Source organism: Lissotriton vulgaris, chromosome 5 (genome assembly GCF_964263255.1).
Source record: "Lissotriton vulgaris chromosome 5, aLisVul1.2, whole genome shotgun sequence".
NCBI lineage: Eukaryota > Metazoa > Chordata > Amphibia > Caudata > Salamandridae > Lissotriton > Lissotriton vulgaris.
In genome coordinates, this window is record NC_141693.1 from 332,936,670 (window position 1) to 332,960,668 (window position 23,999).

Genomic DNA, 23,999 nt, shown 5'->3' on the forward strand with positions numbered 1-23,999 from the left:
CAGCAGGCAGCAGCGGCTCAGCTGATTTATCGCCGCTTCCTCTGCAGCTCCATTCTCTGCGGCCAGACCCGGCACCATTTTGAGCGACCAGGGTCCCGCCGCACTGCAGTTACCAGTCCTCAGCGGCGAAGTCATGTCCAGAAGCAAGTGGCACCAGCACTGCTGGAATCGTGTGCCATGCTACCAGGAGTCTTTTTGGCCTTAAGAAAACAGCCCCCAGCAGGATAAATGATGGGGTTGGCACGGAGCTCACGCTGCCATCCGCATCGGCCCCATAGCCACGCCTCCGTGGGACTCCCACTACAACCACAGGGATGATTCAAGCATGTGAATCTATGAAAGATACCAATACTGGAGAACCGTAGTTACAGGTAAGTAACTCATTTTCTTATTTACAATGTTTAATCCCTTTTTTGGTAAAATTACAACTTTTGACAAATGTTTTAAAACATTGCCTTGGTCATGAGCGTGCTAAATGAAACAAGAGTTTGTACATTGCTAGGTTTACTAATTAACAGTGGCTGTCCGATGTTTTTTTGTAATAGACGCAATGGCCTTATAGGGCCTGCCTGCACTCATGGCTTTTGTGATTAGTTGATGTGGTCTCTGGTGCATAATATCACTTTTGCTGAAATGACGCTTTTGGAATTTGTTGCTTTCAGCTGGAATCGTATCAAGAATTCCCACCGCCAGTGCCTAATGTTTTTGGTGCATAAGAATTGCAGCTTTCTTGAAGACCACATGGCAGAGATCTAGGAGCGAACATCACACTTGCAGAAGTACAGGTGCCACCTTCAGAAATTTCCTGCCCAAAACCACTTGAAAATAATAAAATTTAAAAAAAACATTTCAAATATTGGTATGTTTGTGTTAGGTAGAAAACAGACTTGGGGGCTCAAATGTGGGTGGCAAAGGGATAGCTGCCAAACATTGGCTGCCTGTCATAAACACACCTTTTGCCTCCCGTACGGTGCTGGGATATTGGTTTTACAGAGGTGGAGCTGGCACAGGCTCTGCCTATGGAAAAAACTCTTTACTGGGCATCTGCTGGTACTTAGACGTTGCATAGTAAGGGCTTCCTTAATATGCGACAGCTTCTTCTCTGTCTAAGTCAGCCATCTAATCCATGGTGGTTCCAGACAGAAAGTGGCCCATAAGCTCTTGGAGAAAACGCACATAAGAGAAATGTCCTCCTTTTGTTATTTTCTGAAGACAGAAGCTCACTTTTGTAGTCTGTGTTCAGAAAATATAGCATGAACACATTCACCATTGTACTGCAGACATGTTCATAGGGTGGGCTATAAATCATAGAGTACGTTTTGGGAGTTTCACTCCATTTGACCCTCCTCTATGATTACCTTTTTAAAAAAAAATTGGGCCCAAGAGGGGGCGTGATAGGAGCGTTCCCTCCTAATTGTGTTTCTTCTGGCCACATTCCCACTACAAACAGCTTCACTTTTAGATCCATTGGAAACTCCGTAATACTCGCTAGGCATGATTTTACACTTTCCCAACAAGGGTTTAAATGGGGGGTGGGGGCAGTCCTATAGTGTGTGTAGGAAGGGGCCTGCCAGAAGTTAGAACGCACCCCCTGAGACATTTATTATCAGTACTAGTTTTACCAGATCTAACAACTTGTCCTCTAAAATTTTAACTCCTGCAAAGGATTCCTAATTGTTTAACACCATCGCTGCTGCAGCAATTCTCCTCTATGCTGACTATTATGTTTCCCATTATACATGACGAGCTCAGCTTGTGATAAGCACAGCTCAACCGTGCCTCATGACGAGCTGAGCTCGTCATGAGCAGCGAAGGGGTTAAATGTGCAACCTGCTTTGATTGCCACCTCCCTAGACCGTCTTATTGCTTCGATCTATTCCTCCTCTTTTTAGATATACTATCCACTTTTCCATCAGTTTGTGATACCTTTGAGTTGTTAATTTCTTCTATTTGTTGTTTTAACACCATGTACTGCAGTGGCAGACTTACGCTCCATGTAGCGAAACATCTCTGCATCTGTCATTTCATATTCAATTTTTAAGAACTTTGTGCTCGGGCCTCACATCACCTCCGTCATTTATTCCTACTAGGTCCCATTTTTTAAAATTCTTGGAAATTGCTCAGTTCTTTTCAACTTCTGTCCTATAGATGATTTCTTTTGTCAGAACTCCTCCCATTCAAGGTGTTTTGTCACAGCCTGCTAGGCTCTTCCCACTTCCCCTGGGCCGATCAGTTGTTTCCCTACGTCTTCTCCCCCTACCACCCCCCACACACACACACATAGTGCAGCTATGTAATCTTGTGACCCAAAGGCGTCCCCAATGATCCATGGTCCCTCCCAAGGAGAAAAAAACTTTCTTTCAGAAATGCAAGTTGTGAAGCCAGTAGTATGCCCGGAAGTCCAAAAGTGCAGTTGCTCAGTCGTAGGCACCCCTGACCAACTTCTGAAGTGATATTAGTAGTGAACCCCCATCCCATAGAAGTTATCTGATTTCACACTCCAGTTTCTGAAGGAAACACATCTGGGAACCTAGTAAGTTGTTTTTGTCTGAGGGCATATAGGGACTTAGAAAGCACTATTATTTTTAAGATGTCTGTTCGCTCAATGATAAAAGGTGCATTTTACTTTATCCCTTAATCTATTCAGTAAATTGTACAGATTACAATTAAATAATTTGTCTGAGTCATGTGTGATCTGTATACACAGGAATGTGAACCCCTTCTGATTTACTCTAGTGGACAGCTGGAGATTTGGGCCACGACCCAAGAGGTTAAAGACCCATATTTTTAAGGACCTCTAATAAGTAGGGTTTCAACTGCCTTTGATGCATTCAGTGACAACACTACTGCTGGTTTAGTTACCTTCTCAGTATATGCCACACAACCAAATCTCCTTATAAACTTTGTAGTACTTATGTGGGGGCACAACACCTGATTGGTCTGGATGCATGAATGCCGTTATTACCTCTTCCAGTCGGGCTACCATACGTTATCCAAGATCCTAGTTTCCACATGCAAGAGAGAAATTGGCCTGTACAATGAACATTCATCCTGGGGGATGTCTGACAATACAATGCATGCCTTTGCCATGCATGCTTTTCCACGCAGCCTTTACCATGTGTGGTAAGTATAATAAAATATTCATATTAATTATTATATGTATTTTTTGGGGAGGGGAGAAACCATCCCCACCCCTTCTATTCAATTTACTCCAAGCCTTCTTTTACTACTCACCGCTAAGTCCTAAAAACACCATTAACACCCAGTACCACTACCCTACCCTCAACCCTAAAATTACTCTTATTAACCACTACTCACCCTTAAAGCCTAAATGTACTCTTACCACTACCCATCCTAAACCCTAAAATGACCTCTACCGCCCTTAAACTCTAATATTACCCTTATCAACCTTTATCACTGCCCACCCCTAACCGTTATATATATAGATCTTACCAATACTTACCATGTGTAGTAAAGGCAGCGTTATAATGGCTGTTACACAGGTTTATGAATGACACTATTGTGGCCACCTTGAGATCCTTGATTGATTGCCCTTTTCTCTTTCGGTCAAGCAGTGGTGCTGTTACAATTTTCAGAGTGGGGGTGCTGCCATCAGTGTTACATAACGGAAGTCGTAGGTATTGTGAAAAATGCAAGCGTCGCACAATGAACAAGTATGGCAAAGTAACCATGAACATTCACCATTACAATGATAAGGTTGTGGTTTGTAGCCATTGGTGCATTTTGGAGCACACTGTTTCAAATATATTACTAAAGTATGGTGCGGTAGCACAACATCATTTATAAACAGTACAGTTTTCATTGATATTGTCACAACATTTTCAGACATGAAGTTTTGTTGATAAAATTTTATAACAACCAAACGACAATGTGTGGAAATCAGGTTTCGGCAAATATTTATAATTTCCACATTACTAAGTAAAGTGTCTGGGCCTGGATACGAGCGTCAAGATGGTGGTCGTCCTCTAGGAGTGCTCCAGACCCCTAAATAATCCACTCGCATCCACGCAGAACTCTGGGAGTGAGGGACACTTCCAACTGCTCAAAAATGGACGAGTGACCTGTCTGCGCTGATACCGTCACTGCAGAGGACTCCTACGTACTGTAGAGACTGCTGCCACATTGAACAGCAGACGCAATGGGGTAAAATGGTCTGTGCGACTCACCTGCTGCGGATTTCTGTGGGGAGATCCCAAAACCAGCAGGGACACTGCTGGCCTGGCCCGAGCGCTAAGAACTGCGCTGAGGCACCCCTGACTGCCAAGCACTCAACCACACACACGAGGGGAGGCGGGCAATCGGCCAGCAGATCGGCAGCAGGCCACAACCTGCATGGGCCCCTCGAGGCTCCCCGTGCGGCCTCTATGGCAGCTCCAGTGCGGTGCCGGCTAAGCTGAGAGGTTCCACTGGTCACGTCTTTGCAGGTGAGGAGGCCTGGCATAGTGGGCGCTGGACCGGGCGGGACCCGTGGCGAGGGAGGGGCTGTCTGGACCACTCCACTTTGGGGCAGGGCCACCTGGAGGGGAACTGAACCTTTGCTCGCGCGGCAGTGGCCCCACTTTACGGAGCAGCGACGATCGGGCCCCGTCGGTGACCAACCGTCCGTAAATTTCACGGACAGTCTGTATTTTTTTCCTTCTGTCCGTTGCCCGTGACAATATCTTTAACGGACTCCATTTGTCCGTAATTCTGGTCATTTGAGTGACAGACAATAGAAAATTTGCTAACATTCGTGCCAAGAATTTTCAATTCTATTAAGGACAGGAGGCGAGGATTATGCTTTCTCAATTTCTTTACTGAACAGCAGCCAATCAGCACAGTAAAGCAAAAACTCAGACTACATTACCCATAAACCCTGGGCAACCATAGAGTCCACATAACTATAAATAAGGTGATAGAGGTTACAACTTCCTCTTTCTTTGCAAACAGTAATAAAGTTCAACAGTAAGATCCAGAGGCCAAGACGTCCAACGGAGAGATCATCCAAAGGTAGGAGAAACTGGAACCTCCCAGAGCCAAAGGAACAGCAAAAGTCCAACCAACAGGAGAAACTCGGCACACATCTCATTTAAAGCCGGAGCCTGAAAGGAGTAAGAACAAAGCCGTAAAGACCATCCCCAACGGATCATTAGAATCACAACAGGGCGGGAAAGAGTACATGCATAAACAGTATCATAAAGCAGTAGAAATGTACAAAATATTTCATTAACATGAAAATAGAAGGGTGGGATAATCCTCGCCTCCTGTCCTTAATAGAATTGAAAATTCTTGGCACGAATGTTAGCAAATTTTCTATTCTATGGCAGGACGGAGGCTCCGATTATGCTTGTTTAAAGCTTCGCCACCACAACAGATGCAACATCAATAATAGGTTTAAAGTAAAAGGTCTTAAACACAGTTTCAGATGACCAATCTGCAGCCTTCATGATGTCCTGAAGGCTGGCACCCATGGAAAAAGCTTTGGAAGCCATGGCTCCCCTAGTAGAATGAGCACCAAACAGAGAAGTGTCAATGCCCGCTTCATGCATGAGCCAACGTAACCAACGTGCCAAAGTCGCTGGAGTTACCGGCTTGAAAGGTTTCTGCAAAGCAATAAGTAATTGTCCCTGTAAATCATGCCGAAAAGGTGCAGTGCTTACCTCATAATCTTTAATACATTGAACTACACACAATTGAGGATTGTGGGGGAGAGAAGGGTAAGAGACTGAAGGCGTATTACACTTAGTCCTCCTTGAGATAATAAAGGTAACACCTTCAGGAGAAAAAGACCGACCAGCGAGATCCAAGGCTCGCACATCAGAAACCCTTTTGCAAGAGACCAAGCACAAAAGCATAGTGAGCTTGGCTGAAAGTTGTTTGCGTGTCAAAAGAGAGTTAGAAGGCCAGGCCTGGCTGACAGAAAACGCAAGACAACTGAGACATCCCAAAGGGCTACATATTTGGGACAAGGAGGTTTTTCCATCCGGATGCCCCTTAACAATTTAGAGATCAAGGGATGTTCTCCCGCTGGTTTACTGTCCAAAGGCACATGGCCTGCAGAAATTGCAGAACGAAAGTTATTAACTGTTCTGTAAGCTAGCCCAGAGGATGCTAGGGATGCCAGAAAATTAAGGATTAAAGAAAGATCCGCTGAAACGGGATCCACCGACCGCTGTGAGCACCAATCACACCAGCGCTTCCAACTTGATGCATAACGGTTGCGTGTGTTGGGTGCCCAAGCCTCATTGATATATCTGGTAGCGTCTCTCGATAAGCCCTGGATTTGCCAGCGTCCCCCGAAATTCTCCATGCTACCAGAAGGAGTTGACCGGACAGCACCAGAGGGTGAGGCTCGCAAAGCGGATCAAATAGCAGGTTCCACATGTGGGGAAGAAGAAGCGGCGTGGAGCAGCTCATCTCCAGAAGAACTGGAAACCATGCTTGAGCCCTCCAAAGAGGGGTTATTAGAACCAGTTCCGCCAAGAATAGACGTGCTCGGGCCAGCACCCGGGGAATCATGAGGAACAGTGGGAAGGCATAGCACAGATGGCGAGGCCAGGTCTGGAGAAATGCGTCCGTGGCCAGAGCCTCCGGATCCGGACGCCAGCTGTAGAAGCGGGGAAGCTGGGTGTTGAGCCGGGAGGCAGAGAGATCCAGATGACAAGTCCCCCAAAAGCGGGACAGCTTGCGGAACACACGAGGATGGAGCCTCCAATCGCTAAAGTCTCTCAGGTGACGAGAGTTCCAGTCCGCGATCTGATTGCAAGAACCCGGCAGGTATTCTGCAATAATCGTGATCTTGCACTCCAGACAAAGGTGCCAGAAGTCCTTCGCAATCTCCAAGAGAAGCTTGGACTGTCGTAATTTGACAATGACTGGGTTAGCGTTAAGCTTTGCTACACATTATTCCCTTATCTTGACTATAGTTGTTAAACGCCATTTTGTATGTTACGGCGGCCATTTTAGAGAATGCGTCGCCTCGTGGTCAGCATGCCCTTCAGTCCTTTCTCTGTACCACTGACCACTTGAGTTTGCCCAGCAACAGGCTATTTTTAGTAACGGTCAAGCCCGCACATGTGCAGTTCCGATTGACCAGTCATCGCTTAGGAATGTTTCACCAAACTGACCAATGGTGTAACCCCTCCCATGAGTTGGCTGTGTTCCAAAAATGACCATATATGTACTTAAAACTCTGTAACCATGTACCGCCCATCTTTTTAATGTCTGTAAAACTGTATAAAAGAAGGACTTACACCGATGTTCGGTGTGATACTTCTTGCATTGCCGAAGGGTGCTTTAGGAATGTACCACCACCCCATGGGGTCTTAATAAACTTGTCTTTTGCATTTTCTAGTTTCCGTGCCAACTGTTCTTATGGTGTAGAGGGTATTCTGCGGAGTATGTAGGCCTGGAGAACCCAATACCACAAATTGGCGACCACGAAGGGACTCATCGGCGACTCGGATGCCCGAAGGAGAGGTCGTGACGAAGGATTGGAAACTTGCCATGGACGCGTACGCTGCCACTGAGTGACCCGAGTCTTGGCACCCACGGTGTTTTCTTCCCTTCCTTCTGATCTGACCTTCCAGGTGGCGCCGGTCCCCGACTGAGATCGTGCTCGTCTGCGTTGTCGTACAGAGCCGGTTTGGCTGATTTGATCAAAGACATTGGCAGTTGGAACCTGGATATTTGAGATTTGGGTAAGAATTGTGATTGGTAAGGTAGTCTGCGGACGCTTACTGTGGTTCTATGAATATGAATAAGTTTTGAGTTAGCTAACATTTGGTTCTATGAATTGATCCTATATGTGTAGTGCACTTCACATAGGCAGGCATGTAGAGATGTTTCTCTAACTTTGTTTGTATTTTGAGCGGCACATTTGTGTGAAGTATAGTAAGTGCCATTTTTGCGGTATCACGTTTCCGTGGTACTTTTTGAACATGCCTGTTTTAAGCACACTCCGAGGGATGTGCTGTCTTGGGAATGGTACCACATACCGATTAAACGAGTCTCAGCCGGCTCCCCCAGAGGGGACTCCTAACCGTGAAATGTATATTAAATTCGGCCTTCCCCCTATATTGTATAGTAAATTATGTAACAAATACACCAAGTCTGATCCCGAGTTGCAATGGCCACTACATGGGTCGTTTGATTTACGAAAGGTTCAGTTTGTGGAGCAATGTTTGTTTCAACACAAGTCTAGACAGGATATGTTTGACTGTGTGCGAATGTGGGAGAAAGCAGTGCGTGAACGTATGAAGCGTGAAATTGCCTTGGCGGAAAAAGAGCAGCGCAAGGCTGCTCGAGATAAAGCTTTACAGCTGGAGGAGAAGGAGTTGCAAGAGAAGAAAGAGAGGGAGGCACGGGAACGTAATTTGCAAACGAGTGGTCAATTTCCTATTCGACGTCCGCTTTATCCTGTCCTTACTAATGAAGTTGATGATTTTTCGTTATTAGATCGGTCTCCGCCTCCGTATGCTCTGCCTACGGCTCCGGACGAGGACTTTGGTGATGAAGATCGAGATAGTGCGAGTACGAGGTTAACTGCTGGTAGAGCCGCGGATTTGCGCAGTTTCGCTAGGAAACTGAATTTGAATAAAATAACTATGTCAGAGATTAATGCTGAAAGGAATAAGTGGTCAGAACGAGAACAGTTGTGTTTTTTAAGTACCTTTGCAGATGAAGTTGTTGAACGATTTCGTAAGAATTCAGAGGATTTAAAATCTAAGGATATATCAGTCCATCATGAGAATATGCGTAAAGGTCTATTTGATATTTCAGATGCGGATGCCTTTTTCCTACGATTGGTCCAGCTACGGGATGAGGCGCCCAGATTGCGGGAAGCGTGAAAAGCATCAGAGAAGTCCGTGCCGGGGTCGACGGAGCAATCCAAAGAGTGTCCTATCTTTGGAGCAGATAAGAGTTCTAAAGTGCATGTTATGCCTATGCGTGAAGCTGCACCTTTGTATGTTCCCCCTAAAGGGCAAGGTACTAGTGATGATAAATTGTCTGGGGATGCAAAAGGGTATTTCATATATAATTGGGTGTATACGCCTTGGAATAGAGCTGATGTGATGGCATTGAAAAATGCTTTACCTGATCCCCGTAAAAATCCGGCAGCTTTTTATGAAGGAGTGGAGGGGGCTATTTCTTCCTGTGTTATGACACTAGTTGATATAGATCTTTTCTTTGGACTAATACTCCCCCCTGATATGTGGAGAGCGATTCGTAAGTTTGATGATCAAACGATGTTAGGAGCAAATTGGAAAGATATAAGCCAAGCTGATTTAGACAGGGAGCCTGCATGTAAACCCTGTCAGCTGGTTTTAGATCTCCCAACAGCTATTTTGAATAAATTGAAAACGCTTGTTCCCCCTAAAAAGATTGATTGGACTATGTTAGCCTCGTGCAAACAGAAACAAGACGAGTCGGTATCTGACTTCTTCACACGTTTTGAAGAAGCGTTTCATGATTACAGTGGACAATTGTTAACAGATGATACGGTTAGGCATCTGTTTGTCGACAAGTATGTGGCTAATCTCCTACCGGAGATTGCAAAGCGGTTGAAAACTAGTGAAAGTTCTTGGACCACGGCGACCCCTGCGTCTTTGTTAACTATGGCTCAGTATTACGAGCGACAGGAATTAGAGGCTAAAGAAAGTGTCGACAAGAAAGCGAAGGAGTTAAAGACGAAGGTGATGTTGGCGCAGGTTCGTGGTGCGCAATCTAGAGGGAATGATAGGGGCAGGCGAGGAGGGGGTAATGCGTCGTATGGTCGTACCGATATTGCTGAGGACCAATGTGCATATTGTAAAGAGTTTGGGCATTGGGCTGAAGATTGTCCGGTGCTTCGTGAGCAACGTAGCCAGCGTGGTCGAGGTGGTGGAAGGTCATGGAATAGTTATTCGGGAGCGAGAGGTGGAGGGAGTGATCGTGGTAGGTTTGAGGCGAGGGGTCGTGGTCAGGATGAACGAAATACTTTTGATCGACGAAATCAGTATCAGATATCGGAGGGTGAAAATGTGGAGAGTCGGGATTATGTGCACGCATAGGATTGCGTAGGATGGGGTGTGGAATCGGTTGAAGTGCCAGTAGATCAAAGAGGTCCATATGTATCAGCGGGCGTTTTGGGTTCTACTGATCAGTTTTTAGTTGACACAGGAGCTACTCGTAGTGCTCTGTCTAAAAACTTGGTTCCTAGGGCTTCCCTGTCTGGCGAAACGATTACATGTATAGGGTTCGATGGCACACCCTCTCCAAGCCCATTATCACAACCTCTTGCATTTTGCATTGATAAATTTTTTGGTCTATGCCCATTTTTGTTGTCGCCTCATACCCCAGACAATATTATGGGCATAGATTTGCTCAAGTATTTTCGAGCAACGATACGCTGCGCTCCTGAAGGAGTGCGGGTTATTCTGAATGACAATTATCCAGATGCAGGCAGACTATGTACCATGCAAGAAATTGAAGCGTTAGCCTCTCTCCCACACACGTTATGGGCGACATCAGATACGGATGTGGGACAGATGCTCATCCCGCCTATTCAAATTACTGTCAAGGAGGGAGTATCTTTGCCACGTGTACCGCAGTATAAGATATCCAGAGAAGGTGAGATTGCCCTGACGCACATCGTTCAGGATTTGATTATTGCAGGAGTAGTGGAGGAAGTTCCCTACAATGTTTGTAACAGCCCTATTCTTCCGATCCTTAAGAAAGATACTGACGACAAAGTCTATCGATTTATTATTGATTTGAGAGAAATAAACAAAATTGTAGTACCCCAGTACCCGGTGGTGTCTGACATCACCACCTTACTTACTTTGGTCCCCCCCACTGCCACTACTTTCTCTGTCATTGATCTTAAGAATGCGTTCTTTTCCATTCCCATCCATCCCGACAGCAGATAGCTATTTGGCTTCACGTTAAATAATAAATCGTATAGATTTTGTCGTGTTCCTCAAGGTTACACAGAAAGTCCTAGCATTTATAGCCAGGCTTTAAAAAGACAGCTCGATTCTTTTGAATTGCGATCTGGAGTAGCTCTTATTCAATACGTTGATGACCTCCTATTGGCTGCAGACACCTATGCACAATGTGAGGAGAGTACTCTTGCCTTGCTCTCCTTTTTGGCTCAGAATAATCACAAAGTCTCTAGGAAAAAGTTACAATATTGTAGACCAAAGGTGACCTACCTCGGTCATCTTTTGTCTAAGGAGGGACGTGCATTAACATCTGATCGAATTCAAGCAATTTTAGATACACCAGTCCCCCGCACTCAGAGAGATGTACGTGCCTTCATAGGATTAACGTCCTTTTGTAGACAGTGGATAATGGGGTTTTCGCATATTATACAACCTTTGTTAGCGTTACTGTCCAAAACTACACCAATGCCCCTTGAATGGACAGATGAATGTCAGAATGCTTTTGAACAATTGAGACAGGCCCTTTGTTCTGCACCCGTGTTAGGTACACCAGATTACACAAAGATTTTCACGTTGTATGTGCACGAGAAAGATGGGTGCGCATTATCAGTGTTAGTGCAGACACACGGGGATAAGCAGAGGCCCTGTGCGTACTTTTCGGCCATTCTTGATCCTGTAGCACGAGGGTTACCTGGGTGTTTCCGAGCAGTAGCAGCAACAGCAGTAGCTATACGACAGAGTGAGGGAATAGTTTTGTCACACAAACTGTTGGTGTTCGTTCCCCATGCGGTGGACTCTCTGCTAAACCAAATGAAAACCCAGTATCTTACGAGTGCACGTTTAACAGGATATGAGCTTACACTTTTGGTGCCACATATCACACTAAAAAGATGTGCTACCCTGAACCCTGCCACTTTATTGCCGTATCCGGTTGCGGAGGGCCAAGAGGAAGAACACCATGACTGTGTTTTCCTGACTGAAGAACAAACAAAGGGTCGTGTCGACTTACAGGATACGCCACTTCTAGATGTGGATGGGGAACTGTGGGTTGATGGATCGTGTTTAAGGCTGCCAGATGGCACAACTTCTGCAGCATATGCGATCACGACACTTAAGACAGTGGTAGAAACAGCACAAATACCACAGAAATCGGCCCAAGCAGCGGAGCTGATAGCTTTGACAAGAGCCTGCGAATTGATTGCTGGCTTATGTGTGAATATCTACACAGACAGCCAGTACGCCTTCGGAGTAGCGCATGATTTTGGCCTACTCTGGAGAGAGCGTGGGTTTTTGACTTCGCATGGAGTACACATTATGCACGGAGAGCTAGTGCGTGATCTCCTGAATGCGTTACTTTGTCCAAAGAAAGTGGCGATAATCAAATGCAGTGCACATAAAAAGGTCACTGACAAAGTGGGACAAGGCAATGCTTTTGCAGACAGTATAGCAAGACAAACAGCTATGTCACGAAATGACTCCCCAATGTATGTGGTGAAGTCGCAGGCTGAGCTATGGCATGATGCTAGAGCGGAGATATTAGACATTCAGAAATCAGCGACTGAAGCAGAACTTGCAACCTGGGCAGCAGAGGGAGTACTGGATGATGAGGGTTGTTGGAGGAGCAAAGATATGGAACGATGGAAATTGCCTGCAGCTTACTTGCAAGCGATGGTCCAGATGACACATGGGTTGGCACATGTTGGAGCTCTTGCAATTACTCGATTGCTAACGCGAGTTTGGGAGCATCCTGAGATTGCCAATACGGCCAAGAGAGTAGTGCAGACCTGTTTGATATGTTTACAGCACAATCCTGAAAAAGGGACGCATACTCCGAAAGGAGGGTTCGTTCCACCTACTGCACCGTTTGAAGTACTGCAAATGGATTACATCCAGCTTGAGCGTTGCAATAACCTTAAGTATGTCTTAGTGGTGGTGTGTGCTTTCAGCAAATGGGTTGAGGCCTTCCCCACGAAGGATAATACAGCGTTGACAACAGCTAAGGTTTTGCTCAAGGAGTACTTCCCTCGATACGGCGTTTGCAAATTTTTGTGGAGCGACAATGGTCCTCATTTTGTTGGGAAAATTGTGGAGTACGTGTTGAAGGGATTGGGAATCCAGCAGAAGTTTCATGCTGTGTTCCATCCTCAGTCGGCAGGTCTTGTTGAACGGTACAATGCTACTCTGAAACTAAAGTTAGCAAAGATTGTGGCATCCACATCTTTGAAGTGGCTGGATGCCCTGCCTTTAGCATTACTCTCTATTAGATCAGTGCCCCATTCCCGAACTGGCCTCACACCTTATGAAGTGGTGTTTGGAAGGCCGATGAACATATGGGGAGTTCCTAAGCCTCGATTGTTACATGATGTGCCTTGTATAATGATGAACGATTATTTGGCACGATTAACAAATGATTTACTTTCCATTCATCAAAAGGTTCGAGAAGCGCTCCCTGACAATTCCATTGGAGAGGCTCACAATCTTCGTCCCGGCGACCATGTGATGATTCGCTCGTTTGAGAGGACGAACAGCTTGGAACCGAGGTGGCGTGGCCCCGAGCAGGTATTGCTCGCAACTCGAACGGCTGTGCGAGTTACCAACAGGAAGCGGTGGGTCCACTCTACTCACTGCCGTCGTGTCTCTCCGGATCTGGTGAGCCCGACTGCGTTGTCTGACTACCGAGACATCTTGGACGAGGAGAAGAGCCCAGCTGTAACGGCTGCCGAATCGGAGGGAGCCTTCCCGGACCACACTGTTTCTGGACGAGAAAGATACAATCTGCGACCACGATAAGAAGAATTTTTTTTGGTGCGAGACTGGTTGAGTTACCGCTCCAGGTTTGTGAAACGGAAGCCGGGAATCTCAAGGGGGGGGATCCGTTCTGCCAAGTGTAGCGACACCCGTCTTGACCCCGGAGAAGAAACCAACGGCTACCTCGGAGCTCAGCACTCATATTTTTATTTTTTTTAGTTGTACTTTTGAGACATTGTGAACTTTGAACTATGGCGTCTTCTGCAGCACGAGACAAAAGAATTCTTGGAGTTGTATTATTCGTGTTGACAATTGTGGTAATAGCTGTGATAGCCTGGGTAGTAGAACTTGTGGTACCTGTGCGAGAACATTTGCTACCGACTACCCCGGCTCCATCTGAACATTTTCATTTCACTCTACCATATCATGAAGAACGGCACCGACAGACTTACTTGAACAATAGTTTCATTCAAATTCTGCATCACACTCATAATATGACGAACACTTCTAACTGCTGGGTATGTGGGATGTTGCCTGGACATCAGAAGAAAGGAGGCACACCGCTTATCCCACTCCCATTTTCTCACAATGGATCTTGCAATGCCTGCTACACCCTCCTGTTTACTTTGCGATGGCCAACAAAAGGGGGGCTGCTTTTTTGTTTAAATAAAATTTGTTTCAATGATCGAGATGGCTATCCACAAGCTGAAGGAACTAAGTTTGAATGGGAGGAATACCGCCCGGACAATGTGTCTGCACCACGAGTTTACAGTAATCATCGAAGTGTTAACATGTCCAATTCTCATGTTATTAATGTTATTGATACAAAAGCCGATCTCTGTGTACGTAATAAAGGTACAATCCCAGTTGGCAGAAGTGAATGTAACACCACTCTCACCTTTGATACCCCGAATGGCATTTCATTTGTGGCCTCCCGAAATACGTACTTCATATGTGGCAATAAAGGTTATCATCGTCTCCCTTTAGGATGGTTAGGAACATGCTACATCTCTTTTGTATTGCCCCCTGTATTTATTGCTCCGCCTATGTATCATAATGATTATGTATTGTACCATGATTTTATATTGAATAGAGTCAAGAGAGCAGTAGTTCTTGATGAGATAGACCAAACAGACACTGCATTGCAACAATATGTTGATTTCAATTTGGGTTTGTTTTCTTTTGTGGGAGCTGCTCTAAATAGCCGAAAAATACGACGATTAACTCGTGTTGTTGAAGCTGTTGCCAATGATACTGCTTTTGCATTAGGGAATTTAACTGAAGAGCTTCGGATCTCTAGAATTGTAACGCTCCAGAACCGGATGGTTCTAGATGTAGTTCTAGCCGACCGAGGGGGGGCATGCCGCATTATCGGAAGTAGTTGCTGTGATTACATGCCAGATAATTCACCATCTGTGTATGATGCCATATCCAAATTACATAAAATTGCTGCTGAGATACATCCTGACAATGGTACGTGGACCTTTTCGGGGTGGTTTTGGTCAATGCTTAGTACATGGGGCTGGAAGTTACTGACGATTCTATGTATAATAATTGGGATATTATTCTTCTTATGCTTATGTATTCAATGTGGCCCTACATTGTGTTCTATGTGTCTATCAGCTTGTATTCCATCCAGACGAGCTTTGCTAAAAATGAACAAATGATTCATAAAGAAGTGGCCCAGATTATGTCCATCGATATAGAAGATGAGTATCCTGATTATGTCCATTATGAGGTAGCTTCAGCTAGACGCTAAAAGGGTCGTCTGTCGTAATTTGACAATAACTGGGTTAGCGTTAAGCTTTGCTACACATTATTCCCTTATCTTGACTATAGTTGTTAAACGCCATTTTGTATGTTACGGCGGCCATTTTAGAGAATGCGTCGCCTCGTGGTCAGCATTCCCTTCAGTCCTTTCTCTGTACCACTGACCACTTGAGTTTGCCCAGCAACAGGCTATTTTTAGTAACGGTCAAGCCCGCACATGCGCAGTTCTGATTGACCAGTCATCGCTTAGGAATGTTTCGCCAAACTGACCAGTGGTGTTGTATGTACTTAAAACTCTGTAACCATGTACCGCCCATCTTTTTAATGTCTGTAAAACTGTATAAAAGAAGGACTTACACCGATGTTCGGTGTGATACTTCTTGCATTGCCGAAGGGTGCTGTAGGAATGTACCACCACCCCATGGGGTCTTAATAAACTTGTCTTTTGCATTTTCTAGTTTCCGTGCCAACTGTTCTTATGGTGTAGAGGGTATTCTGCGGAGTATGTAGGCCTGGAGAACCCAATACCACAGGACCTGGTACCCCCCAGTTTGTTCACATAACGAACCGCTGAAACATTGTCCATTCGAAGAAGAATGCAACAATACGTTTTCTGAGGGGTGAGGCACCGAATCGCGAAGAAGCCCGCTAGCAACTCCAGGCAATTGATGTGCAGGGTCAATTCCTCTGGGGACCAACGACCCCCCATCGAAACCGAGCCGCAACGAGCTCCCCAGCCCCAAAGGCTGGCATCGGACTCTATCACAACATCGGGAGTGCTCCCAAAGAGAGCTCGGCCGTTCCAGGATTCCATGTGATCCAACCACCACATCATTTTTGCCCTGGCATCCTCCGACAGGAGAATGTGATCGGAATACCGAAGACCCTTCTGCAAATTACGTATTTTGAGGCGCTGAAGAGCCCGATAATGCAGAGGGCCCGGAAAGATCGCCTGAATGGAAGACGATAAGAGACCTACAATCCTGGCTACTGACCTTAGCGAAACAGTCTGTTGTGCAAGAAACGACCTCAAGTCCCTCTTGATGGACCTTATCTTCTGTCCTGGAAGAAGAAGCTGACAAGAGACACGGTCTATTTGAAACCCCAGGAAGGACATTGACTGGGATGGAGAAAAGTCGGACTTCAGGGGATTGATAAGAAAACCCAACGATTGTAAAAGGTCTATGGACCAGTGTAAGTGAGATTGAAGAAGAGAAGGGCATTGAGCCAAAAGGAGAATGTCGTCTAGATAGACTATAAGACGCACCCCGCGTGACCTCAAAGACTCCATCACAGGACGAAGGAGCTTCGTGAAGCACCACGGAGCGGAGGACAGGCCGAAAGGAAGAACTTTGTACTCGTACCACTTGTCTAACCATTGGAACTGAAGGTATCTGCGATGCGGAGCATAAATTGGAATTGACAGATAAGCATCTTTTAGGTCCAGACGAACCATCCAATCTCCTTCTTGAAGAAGGTCTCGCAGAAGATGAATGCCCTCCATCTTGAAGTGGCGATAAACCACTCTGCCATTGAAGTCCTTCAAATTGAGGACTAAACGCGACCCTCCCCCTTTTTCTCCACGAGAAAAACGTTGCTGACAAAACCTTTGGGATGAGGAGAAGTGGGAACGATGGCTCCCTTTGTCAAAAGAGAGGAAACTTCCGCGGAGATGAACTCCTGATCTTGTCGGGAAAAAACAAGGGGGCGAGGACGAAGATCTTGGTGAGGGTGAGAGTAAAATTCTATTTTGTACCCTTGCACCGTCTCCAGTATCCAGGCATCGTTTGAGATCAAACGCCAATTGTCTAGAAAAAAATGAATCCTGCCCTCCAAGATTACAGTAGCAGCTGGAATCAAGCTCCCCTGCTGGGGAAGAGTCTTGACGTCCTCCTTGTCCTCCGGAGTATACACCTTTGCCAGGCTGCCCTCTATTTCTCTTAGAGGGGTAGAAAGAAGACTTGTTTGAGGAGTTCTGTTGTTGACCGCCTCGTTGGGACTTGTTCCCTCGCTGGGGGGCATTGTCGGAACCACGGCCGGACGAACGCCCCCTTCGGCCGGCCCTGCCAAAAATCGGACGGAATGCCCGTTTCAAATTAGATTGGGCCTTGTCAAGGCCGCTAAAGGTGGAAACAAAGTTCGTCAGCTCCTTCAAAAAAGGTGCACCAAAAAGCAAACCTTGGGCTAGAGGGCCCGATTCCGAGGAGGCCAAATCTGTAAGTCTTGGATCCAGTTTCATTAAGATGGAACGCCGACGTTCAGTGGACAAGGCACAGTTGGCGTTGCCAAACATACAGACAGCCCGTTGAGCCCAGCCGACCAGCTCATCTGGGTCAATGAGGGAACCAGATTCCTTGGCTTTGTATCCCAAGTCCAGAATTTTTGTGAGGGGGGCCAAGAGATCTAAAAGCTTGTCTTGGCACGAACGCCACGATCTATCCAAACCTTTGGTAGGGTCCTTAGAATATTTTCTCATGTAAGTGATCATAGTGGGATCAACATCAGGAGTGGCTGCCAGCTTGTCTGCCAAGTCAGGACGTGGGCATTCAGAGCGCAAACGCGCTCTCACATCCTTATCAAAGGAATGACGGATGTTGGATTGGATGTAAAGAGCCACCTCGGGGGAAGGCATCCAAGAAGAAGAATGAGGATGGATAATGTCAGAGGGGTTAAAGGTCAATAATTGCGGTGCAGTAGGAGCATCAACATAATGTTCTTTCCTCAACCTTTTGGAGGGAGGAGGCTTTGAAGGCTCGGAGGATGAAGACGAGGACGAACCATCATCCGTATCAGAAGGAGGATCTGACCGAGAGGACACCTTGCGCTTCTTTGTAGAAGGAGCAGAAAGGGTTTGCGCAAGTTTTTCAAAATGTCTGGAATGCGGATTTTTTGGCGACTTTTTAGAACGCCCAGAGGAAGGAGGCACCAAGCTGTGTTGCGCAGCATAATCTGCCAGATGTTTTTTCAGAGGCGCAATTGCCTGACAAAGTGCTTGGCCCATAAAGTCATCAAAGGAAGTAGAGGATTCCTCTTCCTCAGGATAGTCATAACCTTTGTCTTCGCAGTAGTCTGCCATGGCAACAAAGTCAGCCAAGAAATGCCCAGTGAAGGTCAAACAATTAGAGAGGCAAAGCCAAATAATTGGGGGAGTGGTACCCCTTGCGCAATTTTGAAGAAAATAGTGAACCCTGTTATTAAGCAACAAATTGAATGTGGAGGGAGCAGACTTGCACAAACAATAGAAGAAAATTAATACATTTCCCCCACTCTAGGCAAAGCCTATGTAAAATTGTATACAACCCTCCAAGTTTAATTCTCCAGAGGGCGTCAGGGAGCTCAAGCGGCAGCAAGTAGGGCGCGCTAAAAATAGCTTCTTGTCAGGCTGAGGCACAGGCGGCGTCAAGAACTACACGCTCGAAGAGACGTGTACACAAACCACCGCGCATGCGCTAAACAGCCGCTGCCGCCTAGGAAGGTGTGCGAGAGACGCGCGCCCTTCCAGCTCCGCTCCCGCTCCACAGAAAGACCTGGGATAAATAAAGAACCCCGTCGGGAGGTGCTGCACACGCTCCCAAAGCACCGGCACTAAAGCCGGACCAGTAACGAAGACGCGCCGAACAGCGCGCACGCAATAACGAAACCGGCAATGAATGAAGTAAATAAAGCGGCAAGCCGCACCTAAAAGAAACGCACACAGCGCCACAACAATTCCTGCAAGTATCAAATATGCAAGCAAATAAAGCGGTAAGCCAAACGTTTAAAACATTGTAAATAATGGAAAAGCACTTAACTGGCTGCGCAGCAGCAAAGAAAGAGGGGGTTGTAACCTCTATCACCTTATTTATAGTTATGTGGACTCTATGGTTGCCCAGGGTTTATGGGTAATGTAGTCTGAGTTTTTGCTTTACTGTGCTTATTGGCTGCTGTTCAGTAAAGAAATTGAGAAAGCATAATCGGAGCCTCCGTCCTGCCATAGAATAATTTTGTGACTTTCACTCTCAAATGGTTGCCCAAGAATGTGTGTGGAGAACCTAGGATTGGCTTGAAAGCCTTCAGCCAATCCTAGTGCTCGCTGAACCACTGCAGGAGTGTTCGCATAGGCCCTGATGCTTCAGGGCCAATGAGAACAGCTTTAGGGCACCAGCCTTACATTACTGTAGTACGTGCAGAAGCACGCTTTCGGTTTTGGTTTCGTGGTTAGAGGGTAAGACTCTTGCATTTTTGTGAGAGTGACGTCGTGTGCCAGGCCTGCAGACTATCTCAGAGTCAGCCATGGGCTCCATTACCCCTCACAAAGAACTTCAAACAGTCGGTAAGTTGAATAAAAGTGCTTTTCATCTTTATTTTAAATGTGCGAAGTTTGTCTGCTGTTTTCACTGTTCTCCTAGTGTATTCGTTCTGGGGCTCTCTCTAGCTATCTCTCGCCCTTTTCCTCTTCAAACTATGCTTCACTCTCTAGATAGATAAGATGAACGCTTGTTAACAAGATGGGGAATACTGTGCCAAAGTTAGTGACTTCAGTCACTGTCTTCCCCAATTACAAGGAGTCACGAGTTATTGGGCCCAAATTCGGGGAAATCATGCTGAATATGCAATTCTTAAGTTCAATTTTAAATGTGTTTTCCGATTCGAGGCCTTGTGCCTGCACATTCAACAGAAGAAACACATTTGTTTTTACCGTTTGCATTTCTGCACCCAGTAAAGTTGGAATCTGGAGAGCAATATCCTGTCCAACTTGAAATGGGCCCCTTAGACTTCCTGAGAGCAGGAGCAAAATATATCAATATCACAGCGTCTTTTTGGTAAATCAGGTTTATGATTCAAGAAACCTTATCAATTTTTTTGTTCATCTCTAAAGGTGAAGATGTTCAGCCTAGCTGTCAATATATGATGCTTGCTCATCCTGCCTCGATTTGTCATTTATCAGCTTTTGAGTGCATGATAGATTGTCTGGATTTAAAATCAAAGGTATTCTAAAGACGTGTGAAGTACACGGGTACGGCTGTGTGTGTGCCCGGGAAGCTGTCTCATCCCGGGCTGCGACACACGACGGGGGGGCTGAAGCCCTTTGAGTCCAATGGGCGTTGCGCGCCTGGTAGGAATCTCAACTGACTTTCCTACCTGTTCTGTCACTTTTTCACCTCTTTCGCCTGTCTTCCACCGCTCTTATAACCCCTTGTCTGTCTCTTTTGCACCAGTCTTAGTGTCAGGTCCAGACCTCTCTCCTTTCCTCCTTCCTGCCTCTCCCCCAGCTGTATTTTTAGGTCTCGCCTGTCGATGCGCATGCGCATCGAGCAAGGCGAGAGTATTGCGAGTTATCCACTCTTTATCTACACTGCAAGGAATCGTGGCGATTCCTTGCAGTGCCCGTGACTTTTAAGGTCAATGCGCATGTGCATTAAGCTTATGCGCATGCGCATTGACCTTAAAAGTCACGGGCGCGTGCATGTCAGTCTTTGTTTACCCGCTCCGCCCCCTCCCGCCGTGTCGCCTTGCCTACTCTCTTCCACAGCCTCCCCCAGCTCCGCCCCCTCACTACTTGATTGCACGGCCGCTAGGCCGTGCCTCCCCTACTCTCCTCCCCCCTCCTCCTCTCCTCCCCTGCCTGCCTGCCGCTTGGCCGTGCCTCCCCTACTCTCCTCCCCCCTCCTCCTCCTACTCTCCTCCCCTGCCTGCCTGCCTGCCGCTCCGCCCCCTCCCCTTCCCGCCGTGTCGCATTTCTCCTCCCCCCTCCCCTCTCTTCCCTCCGGCTTTTTTTTTGTTTATTTTACCCGCCGTGTCGCCGTGTCTCCGATCCTTTCGCTCTCCTCCCCCCTCCCCTCTCTTTCCTCCGGCTTCTTTTTTGTTTATTTTACCCAAAATAATAGAGTAAAAAATACGGCAGTAAATCACTAAGTGTATGCGACCATTAAAACCAATCTAACGTCGGCTCAGGCGCTAGTGAAAAACAGGTTTGGTACACAGATTAAGAAGTTAAAACACGAACTTGGATAAAGAAACTTTACAAAAAGTAAAAAGCACCACGTAGTTTACATAGAACAGAAAAATCATCAATAAAAGAATTTGCAAGCAGTAGCATGTCGCGTCAAGATTGTGCCGTTTAAAACACAAAGGAGGTTCTATCTTACCTTCCTGTTACTGTATTACGGCCGCTCTAACTGCAAGTCAGAAAGAATGCTCTCAAATGCTACTTCCAGTGACCGTAACTAAGAAAAATCCACTATCACTTTCCCTTTGAGTCACCAGGAAACACGCGCTTGGAATGAACTTCACTGCCCCTCCCACAGTTGCAAAAGAGATGCCAAATCACTTCCATGATCACGTGCTCCAATATCTGAGCACATTTCCCGATAAAGTCATCAACATTTGTACATGCCCTAGAGTTTAAATGTATAGCCTCCGTTCATTTTCTTACAATGTGCAACTGCACATGAGCAAACAGGGGAGCCCCAGCATTTGTAGGGGTCCCCTGAAAGAAACCAATGTGATGAGCTCCCGCTATGACCAGAAAGCAGCTAGCACAAAGGGGAATGCAACAGTGAACCATAACAGAAGGTCATCACTCAGAACATACTACCTGCATTTTGGCTAGTTATAAAGTGCGTTACAGCATAACCCCTTCCCGCCGTGTCGCATTTCTCCTCCCCCCTTCCCTCTCTTCCCTCCGGCTTCTTTTTTGTTTATTTTACCCGCCGTGTCGCCGTGTCTCCGATCCTTTCGCTCTCCTCCCCCCTCCCCTCTCTTCCCTCCGGCTTCTTTTTTGTTTATTTTACCCAAAATAATAGAGTAAAAAATACGGCAGTAAATCCATGACTCAAGGTTACACATACATTATGAAAATGACAATCAAGGGATAATTGCAATGTCAGCCCAAAACAGTTGGTGATCATAATCACTAGCTGACAGTGATCAGTGCATTACAAAATTTGGTTTTCACTAGTCCCAGGTGGCAAATTTAATTCCGCTCACAAAATTGGTGAAATTTGGCCTACCATGCGTTACTCTTGAAATGTGGGGTGCCAAATTCTGCCAATCGCCGCGTGCTGCAATTTTTCCCCTGTGAAGCACCAGAAATGTAAACTGGCGCTCAAGAGATTTGGCATCCCCTTGTGCAGTTTTCTGGTCACTAGGAGGACTTTTGGCATGATTTTGTAACCCAGGCTGTCACGAGCCGCCGCTGGTCCGAGTTCTGCTTCTGGAGTAGATTATGTAGTTCAGCGGAAGCAAAATCAACTCGAATGGTCACGTGGTCTTGTGCACTGCGTGCGCCATTCGCCCTGATTTTTTCAGCATGGAACTCAATACCAGCGCTAAATCACAGCACGAGCACCTGGCCATTTTCTAGCATCAGCCGGGGTTCATTTAAATGACAATAGACTTTTGATAGTTTTGCTTGGCTACCTGCTATTTTGTATTACACGCTCGTTGGGCTTGGACCTCCTTATGTGTTGTGTTCGATTTTTAACATCATTATTCTCCTTTTAAAATACACCTTTCCTTGTTCTAACCTGTATCTGTCTTCTTAGCACCAGTTTCTCTTTCTTTCTCTCACTATAAACGCCATCACCTGTCTGTCACTTTATCACCCCACTCTCAATTGTCTCCCTTCTTTCATCTGTACTTTCTCACCTGTCTACCAGCTCACCCTTTCAGCAGTCTTTATACCCTGTCTCTTTATCCCCCCTCACTCACATTGGTCTCGCCTCTCTCTCTTCGGTATCTGCCTCTGTGTATAACACAACTCTCATGCTGTCATCCCATGTCACAAGTTTCCGTTTCTCTCTGATTCTTGACTGTCTCTCTGTCACCTGTCACCTATCGCTGTCACCTGCCTCATTCTTTTTCACACGTCTATATTTCACTTACACCTGTCGCCCGTCTCTTATGTATTTAATCCCTCTCTCTGTCACATCACTATCTTTCAGTATCTCACCTGTCTCTCTTTAGTGTTCTCTTCATGCTCTTCCTTCCTTATTTTTCCCTCATATCACCTCATAGTTTTTCTCTTTTACCCATTTCTCCCCCACTGCTGTAATTCTTATTTAATGCTCCCTTCATGCGCTCTGGGGGTGGAGGAGTGACAGAGACTACTTTTACAAGGGTTGGTTCAACTTTCAGGAATAAATGTTTTGCAAGTGTGTAGCTTAGCTAAGAACCGGCTACTGGTTAGAACTTTCATGACTTTACTTTCAAATGGTGTAGCTGAGAGGTACAGAAGGTAAACAAGGCTCATTAGATCGTTGCATCACTCCTTTTTCTGACACCACCCTTACTCCACTGAGACCGAGGGTCACCGTTGCACCCATAAATTATGCCCATGACAAAATCTTGAACGTTCAAGAACACTTCTGCGGGAAATTCTATGTGAAGGGATTTGCGCTTCAGGTTTCCAAGTATGGTGGGTGGGAGTGTTGATCTCATGGCTATTTCCTTCAACAATACCTAAGTTTCATTATTTAGGCCGGATGCAAGTCATGATAGGTTGTGTTTCTGGTTGAGAACTGTGGGCCAAGACAGTCAGAACTCTCTGGGAGGTGGCCACCCACAGAAAAATGA